This window comes from Perognathus longimembris, unplaced genomic scaffold, assembly GCF_023159225.1.
Source record: "Perognathus longimembris pacificus isolate PPM17 unplaced genomic scaffold, ASM2315922v1 HiC_scaffold_5931, whole genome shotgun sequence".
Lineage (NCBI taxonomy): Eukaryota > Metazoa > Chordata > Mammalia > Rodentia > Heteromyidae > Perognathus > Perognathus longimembris.
The window spans coordinates 438501-447030 of record NW_025961413.1 but is presented as its reverse complement, the minus strand read 5'-3'; the positions used below and the strand labels follow the sequence as shown (position 1 = coordinate 447030).

The window sequence follows — 8530 nt, the reverse complement described above, 5'->3', positions numbered from 1 at the left end:
CTGTCTCTGTCCGTCAGTCTATGTGTGTCTGTGAGTCTGTTGCTGTGTCTGTGTGTCTCTGGGCCTCCTCTCTACACCTACTTGTCTGTGTGTCTGTCTTCCAATGAATGTGTCTGTCTGTCTGCCTGTCAGACTCTTTCATTGTCTGTCTTCCTGTCTATGCCTGTGTCTGTCTGCGTCTGTCTGTCTGTGTCTGTGTTCCAATGTATGTGTCTGTCTGTCTCTCTCCTTGCCTATCTATGTGTCTGTCTATCTGTGTGTTGGCCTGCCTGTCTGTCCCTCAGCCTGTCTGTCTCAGTGTCTCTGGGCCTCCTCTCTGCATCTGCCTGTCTGTGAGTCTCGGTCTCTGTGGCTCTCTGTCCACCTATGTCTGTCTCTGTCTGTTTGTGTCTACCTGGGAGTCTGTCTTTCTGTCTCCTCATCTGTCTGTCTTCTGGTCTATGCCTGTGTCTGTGTGTCTTTCTTCCAATGTATGTGTCTATCTTTTCTGTCTGCCTGTGTCTCCCTGTCTGTCTATCTCTGTCTTCCAATGTATGTGTCTGCCTGTCTGTCTTTCTGTGTCTGTGTCTTTCAGTATGTCTGTCTGTCTCTGTGTGTCTGTCTGTCTCCTTGTCTGTCTTCCAGTGTATGTGTTTCTGTCTGTGTCTGTGTGTCTCTGCGTCTGTCTTCCAATGTGTGTGTGTCTGCATTTCTGTGTGTCTGTCTACCTGTGAGTCTGCCTTCTTGTCTATCTGTCTGTCCCTGTGTCTCTCTACGTGCCTCTGGGCCTCCTCTCTGCACCTGCCTGTCTGTGAGTCTCTCTGCCGGTGTGTCTGTCTGTCCGCCTGTCTGTCTTCCACTGCGTGTCTGTCTGTCTTTTCTATGTTGGTTTGTGAGTTTGTCTCCCTGCCTGTCTGTCTGTCTAGCTGCGAGTCTGTCTTTCTGTCTCCTTGTCTATTTGTCTGTCTACCTCTGAGTCTGTCTATGCCTATATGTGTGTGTCTATGTGTAAGTCTCTGTGTCTGTCTGTCTGCCTGTCTGTCTCCATGTCTGTCTCTGTTTGTGTGTCTGTCTTCAATGTATGCAGGTCTGTCTTTTCTGTCTGCCTATGAGTCTGTCTCCCTGTCTGTCTGTGTCTAGCTGTGAGTTTGTCTGTCTCCTTGTCCACTGGTCTGTCTCTGAGTCTGTCTGTGTATATGTCTATGTGTCTGTTTGCCTGTAAGTCTGTCTGTCTCCTTGTCTATCTCTCTGTCGCCAGACATTTCATGACATGATGATCTCAGGGCCTGGAGAAATAAATAGATATAGAGGAGAAAAAAAAGGAAATGAGGACCACATTCAGCTGAGTTCTGGTTGTTTATTCTTCATGTTTTCCAAAGACTTCCAGAACTTTTCAACTCCTAGAAAATAAATAAAAAATTATGTCACAATATTAAAATCAATTACCAATAAATAAAAATATTATAAATGATAAACACTGTAGATGATGAATACTATAAATCTTAAGTAAATGATGAATGTTATAATAAATAAATTATAAATAATTAAATACAAATATGTAAATACAAATAAATAGTATAAAGAGTAAACACTGTAAATGATAAATACTGTAAATCATAAGTAAATAATGAATAAGTATTATAATGTTATAAATAAATAAATACAAATATAAATAAAATATGAATCAGTAAATCACTAATAAGCAATAAATGATAAACATTATAAATGATAAACACTTTAAATAATAACAAATATAAATTATAAGTAAATAAACAAATGACATAATAAATAACAAATATTATAAATGATAAGCATTATAAATGGTAAACACTATAAATGATAAATACTATAAATCATAAGTAACTGATAAATGTTAAAATACATAAGTTATACATAAATAAATACGAATGTAAACAGGATAGAAGTCAATAAAACTGTAATAAGCAAGGCCACGCCCCCGAGGAGCTCAGGGACAACAGGCCAGGTCCTGGCGAATTGCAGGGATGCCAGACCACGCCCCCACGGAGCATACAGATGCCAGGCCACGACCCTGAGCAGCCAAGGAACTCCAGGCCACACTGAGGAGGAGCAAGGGGACACCAGGCCACGCCCCTGAACAAAAGGCCACGCCCTCAACGAGCCAGGGAGACCAGGCCATGCTCCCGAGGTGCACAGGATGCCAGGCTACATTCCTGTGATGGCAGACCACTCCCATGAATGACAGGTCACATCCCCAAGGAGCACAGGGATGCCAGGCCATGCCCCCATCCAAAATCATCACTTCTGCCAGGCCACGCCCCCAGTGACACCACTTCTGCCAACCAAGCCATGCCCCCAAGGCCTCCCCATGCCAGTCCACACCCACAAGCCCTCACATCAGGCAGGCCATGACCCCAAGGCTTCACTTCAACTAGGCCATGCCTCCAAGCCCTCAAACCAGCCAGGCCAGGTCCACAGCAACATAGCCTCCTCACTCCAGCCACGTCTTGGCCTCAAGAGCCACCCCTTGGTAGGCCACGCCCCCAAGGCCTCACCTCTTACCAAGTCAAGCCCCCTGTACCCCACTTCCTACCAGGCCATGACCCCAAATCCTCAGGCAGGCCAGGCCACCCATGCCCCAACGACAGTCCAGCTCCATGGCCACGCCCACTGTGACACCACACCAGGCACACTATGCCCCCAGCACCTCCATTTTCTTAAGCCCCGCCCGCCACGTCACAATGATGTTTCTGGGCCCCTCGACAAGCTTCAAGTCCCCTAGGCCCCACCCCCAGGTGCTAAGGCCCTGCTCCCTCAAGCACTCAAACCCTGGGCTTCCTGGTTTCTCGGCCCCAGCCGCGCAGCTTAAAGGCGCCTCACTCCAGCCCAGGAGCCCACCACCGGGTATCCGGGGATAGGGAGGGGGCGTCGTCATGGAGGTGGCAACGTCCACTCCCTCTGTGGAAACCTGCTCCGCCAGCTGCCACCGCGACAGCTCTGGCTGCTTCACTTCCTGGCGTCATCACAGTGAACGGAATGACACTTGTGGCGTCATCAGGCGGTGACCATCCCGCTCCACACCAGCCTGCTGCGCATGGGCCAGCAGGGCTGGGGATGCCACACATCCAAGGAGGCTTCACTGCGCATGCACAGCAGGAGTGGACCAGGTGTCACTGCACATGCGCAGCAAGCTGGACCGCCACGTGGGAGCTTCTGGGCAACAGTGCAAATGTGCAACAGCCTACACTGCGGAGCAGGGAGTTACCAGGTGTTAGTGCACCATGACAGGCTGCAGTGTGAAGCGGGGAGCCTCCAGGTGCCACTGCAGGTAGTCAGCACGCTGGACCGCCCAGCAGGGAGGCGCCAGGCAAACTGCAGGTGTGCAGCAGGTTGGACTGCTGAGCAGAGGGGGACCAGGCACCATTGCACATGCACAACAGTTGGAACCTCCGGGCGGAGGGCCACCAGATGTTTCTGGGCAGGCTCAGCAGGCTGGACTGCCTAGTAGGGAGCCTCTGGGCTCCAGTGCGCATGCGAAACAGGGCAGGGGATTGATTACCCACAATTCTGGGTGGTGACATCATTGTTCTCCGTCCTGTGGGTTCATCCTTTCTACGTAATTTATAACCGTAATTATTCGTAATTGTGATTTATACTTATAATTATTAATAATTTATTTATAATTATATAATTTATATATAATGTTTGGTTATAATTATATATAATATATCATTATAATTATTCATAATCATTATAATTATTAATTATTTATGTATAATTTGTAATTACTGTAATTACAAGTCATGTATAATTTATAATGATTGTAATTATTTATAATCAATATATAATGTAGGATTATAATTATTTATAATTTATCTGTAACATAATTAATTATTTGTCATCATAATGATTATTGATAATTCATGATCAGTTATAATTTGCATATAATTTCTAATGGGTATAATCATAATTACTCATCAATATACATAATTTATGATGATCATTATTTTTGGTGTGTATATAATTTATGGTCATTTATCATTATGATGTGTATATATTGAACAATTACAATTATATATAATTTAAATGTCATTTAGAATCATGATTATAATTATTAATAATTTACAAATTATACATAATTTATAATCATAATTATTTATAATTAACGTACAGTTTTATAGTAATTTATAATATATCCTTGTAATGAATTGTAGTTATAATTAAGAATGTATAATTATTTGTAATTTATATAAAATTTGTAATTATTTATTGTTATTCTAAGTATAATTTATTAGTAATGTATATTATGTATTGTAACGTATTTATATTTATAATTATTTATAATTTATTATTATTATTATAATTATCTAATATGATTACAATTATTTATAATTTTTATAATTTATTATAACTTTAAAATTATACTTATTTGCTTTATATTATTTATGATTACAATTATTTATAATTTTTATGTAATTTAGAATTATAATTCTTTAAACTTATACTTATTTGCTTTCTGATTATTTATTATTGTCAATACTAATAATTAATTATAGTTATGTACGATTTCTATATAACATATTTGTTATAATTATTGTATTTATAAATTATATATAATTTATTATTGTTATAATTATGTATACTGTATATATGTTATCTATATTGTAATTTTCCTAAATATATTATTAGTATAATTATTATGCCCTGTGATGGATGTGGCATCATTTGGTTCAGTATCTTTTATTTTTAATTATACATATCTTATGATGTACATCATCTATTATTCTTTATATGTATATATAGATTCTGTCCCACGTTGCATGTGGTATATTATGTATTTATGTGCATCTTACTTTCATATATTTTATATGTGATATCTCTTATTTGTATGTCATTTCATGTCTATTACATATATTATCATATGTAATAAATTCATATGTCTCTTTTTATACCTATTACGTATGTATTATCACACATAGTATATAAGAATTATAAATCATTGATAATTTATATAAAATTCATGATTATTACAATTATTTATAATTTGCATGTAATTAATAATTCTATTTTTTATAATTTTAATGTAATTTAGATTACCCTATTATTATTATTGTATAATATTTCCCCTTTCTTTTTGTTTCCTCTTTTCTCCATGAGTTGGTCATCAAACCCTGATGGTGTCCATTTCCCACCATTTGCATTGATCTATTGATTGGATTCAGATATCGATACCCATGGACAGGAGGATTTTCTCTCTCCCTCTTCATTGGAATTCATATTACAATTGTTGATGAAAAGCGAGATGATTGGGATTGTAATCACCACACAGGATGATGGATGGAAATTAACATTTATTTTCTTTTTTAATTTAAGTTTTGTCCCTCAGGAAATATTGGAAAAATATGGTTGGGTAAAAACGTAAAGTCCACGTGTCCATAAGAATCAATCACTATAAATAAATGAAATAAACAAATGATGCAATCTTCAGATCTGGCCCTATAGCAACCTCAAAGCTGAAGGAGCAGGAAGCACAGACTGTAAGTCAGACTCTCCAGTGGCCTTGTGGAGTTATGCTTCTTTTCTCTGTGTTAGAAGCAGAATTCAGGCTTCTTAGACCCTAGTATTCCAACCCTACTCCAGAGTTTGGAAAGAAAAAGCAGAGTCAACCAATAATAACTAACAGGAAATACAAACATGAAGCAAAAAGAACCAACTGATTTCATCCTAATTTTTTTATTTTGGAATTTCTCCAAAAGACAGTATTGAAAAGCTAACCAGGGATGGAGGTGCCGCCATTTTTGCTGCTGGACGCAGAGCGAGAGGCAGAGAGAGTGGGAGGACGCAATCCGCTTCCATCCTTCCCGCAGACCCTGCCAGAGCCGCTGCCGCTATGGATGATCGGGAAGCTCTGGTGTCCCAGGCGAAGCTAGCTGAGCAGGCTGAGCGATACGACGAAATGGTGGAATCAATGAAGAAAGTAGCAGGAATGGATGTGGAGCTGACAGTTGAAGAAAGAAATCTCCTATCTGTTGCGTATAAAAATGTGATTGGAGCTAGAAGAGCCTCCTGGAGAATAATTAGCAGCATCGAACAGAAAGAAGAAAACAAACTAAAAATGATTCAGGAATATCGGCAAATGGTTGAGACTGAAGTAAAGTTAATCTGTTGTGACATTCTGGATGTACTGGACAAACACCTCATTCCAGCAGCTAACACTGGCGAGTCCAATATTTTCTATTATAAAATGAAAGGGGACTACCACAGGTATCTGGCTGAATTTGCCACAGGAAATGACAGGAAGGAGGCTGCGGAAAACAGCCTAGTGGCTTATAAAGCTGCTAGTGATATTGCAATGACAGAACTTCCACCAATGCATCCAATTCGTTTAGGTCTTGCTCTCAACTTTTCCGTATTCTACTATGAAATTCTTAATTCTCCTGACAGGGCCTGCAGGTTGGCAAAAGCAGCTTTTGATGATGCAATTGCAGATCTGGATACTCTGAGTGAAGAAAGCTATAAGGACTCTACACTTATCATGCAATTGTTACGTGATAATCTGACACTATGGACTTCAGACATGCAGGGACGGTGAAGAGCAGAATAAGGAAGCGCTGCAGGATGTGGTAGATGAAAATCAGTGAGACAGAAAAGCCAACAAGAGAAACCATCTCTGACTACCCCAGTCCTCCCCAACCCTTCCCTTGGAAAGTCCCCATTGTCACTGAGAACCACAAAATCTGACTTTCACATTTGGTCTCAGAATTTAGGTTCCTGCCCTGTTTTTTTTTTTGTTTGTTTGTTTTGTTTCTTAACAGTTTTCAAAAGTTCTTAAAGGCAAGAGTGAACTTCTGTGGATTTTACTGGTCCCAGCTTTTAGGTTCTTTAAGACACTAACAGGACTGTGTAGAGGCTTTTTCAGCATTACTGTATTGTCTCCATGCCAGAAGTGGCAAGATCATTGGAAATGGAAATTACATTTGAAAGCCATTAGACTCCTAGGTGATGCATCTTAAAAAAGAGATTGATCACACTAAAGAGGCATATGTGAATCATTTTTCCTTTTTCTAATTCTTTAAATCAAATTTTATACCAATGTTTAAATTTAATTGGGTGTTAACTTGAAGTGGTTAAAGATTGTTTGGGGTGGGGAGTTTGTTGCAATGGTTTTGCTGTAAAAAGTGTTTCCAACTCTGCTGAAGTGTTGGCTGAAAAGTGAGTGCTGGTAACAGTTCACCAATCCGTGGCTGCTCATTCTTGCCTACTTTTTCTCTCCCTCTGAAGCAGGTTAGGATTGAAGGTGATATGGAGAAGCCTGCATGCATGTTCAGTTCTTTGTTTCTTCTCCTTCCCTCTACCCTGCCATCCCTTCTTCCTTCCTCCTCCCCTCCCTTCTTCTCTCCCTCTCCTTCGCTCGCTCAAGCTCTTTTGTTCAGTATGTGTAACTTGAAGCTAATTTGTACTACTGGATATCTGACTGGAGCCACAGATACAGAATCTGTATTGTTCTTACTGAAACACAGCATGGAATTAACATTAAACTTAAATAAAACAAACCTAAAAGAAAAATGCCAAAAAAAAAAAAAAAAAGCCAACCATATGGGCGGATAAGTCTGTTTAGATTCATCCTTTATTTAAAACATTGAAAAAGAAAAGGAAATATCAGCATTTCCAATTCCAGGATCTATTCACCATATATTTTTGACATTCAGAGTTCTCTATTTCACACACACACACACACACACACACACACACACACTTAATTTCTTAGAACCCAGATTTATTTTTAGGCTAGAGATTTGGCATTCCAAATCAGGGCTCTCTGCTCCTGAGCAGACATTCTAAAAAACCCTTACTGCCAGATATTAAAAGGCCACTGTATAATTTATTAGAGGAACTTTCAAAAAGCTCTGATAACTTTTTAACCACAAGGGCGAAGCAAAATTACAAGCATCCTAATAAGCTCCAACCCTGCACTGGGCACTTGTGAATGTGTAGGAGCTACACAGTCTTAGCTCCTCAACTCTTCTGCCTCCTCCTTTGCAGCATGCCATGAAGGAGTATTCAAATTCCCTGACATTCCGTCTTGTCTCTCCCCTTCAAATGTGTGATTCCATTTCCCTAAAAAATGAGAGAGACAGAGCTAATAAAAACTCAAAACAGCAAAGTATTAGCTAACAGGATCTAGAAACTGATCAAGAAAATCATACATCACGATCAAGTAGGCTTCATCCCACAGACCCAAGGATGGTTCAACATCCGAAAATCAATAAATGTAATTCACCACAATAGAGCTAAGACCAAGAGCCACATCATCATCTCATCCGATGCCCAAAAAACCCTTGTCAAAATACAACATCCATACATATTAAAAGCCCTGGAGAGAACAGGAATAGAGGGAACATTCTTTAAAACAATAAAAGCCATATATATCAGACCAACTGCTAATATCATATCAAATAGGGAGAAACTAAAACCATTTCCCCTGAACTCAGGAACAAGACAATGATGCCCACTCTCCCCACTTCTATTCACTATACTTCTGGAATCCCTAGCTATAGCAATAAGGCAAGAG

General features: G+C 39.7%; 1 pseudogene; it reads left to right on the top strand.

Annotated features, from left to right (window-relative positions):
• Positions 1-5848: 5848 nt before the first annotated feature.
• LOC125345590 lies at positions 5849-7266 on the top strand (annotated as a pseudogene).
• Positions 7267-8530: the final 1264 nt, after the last annotated feature.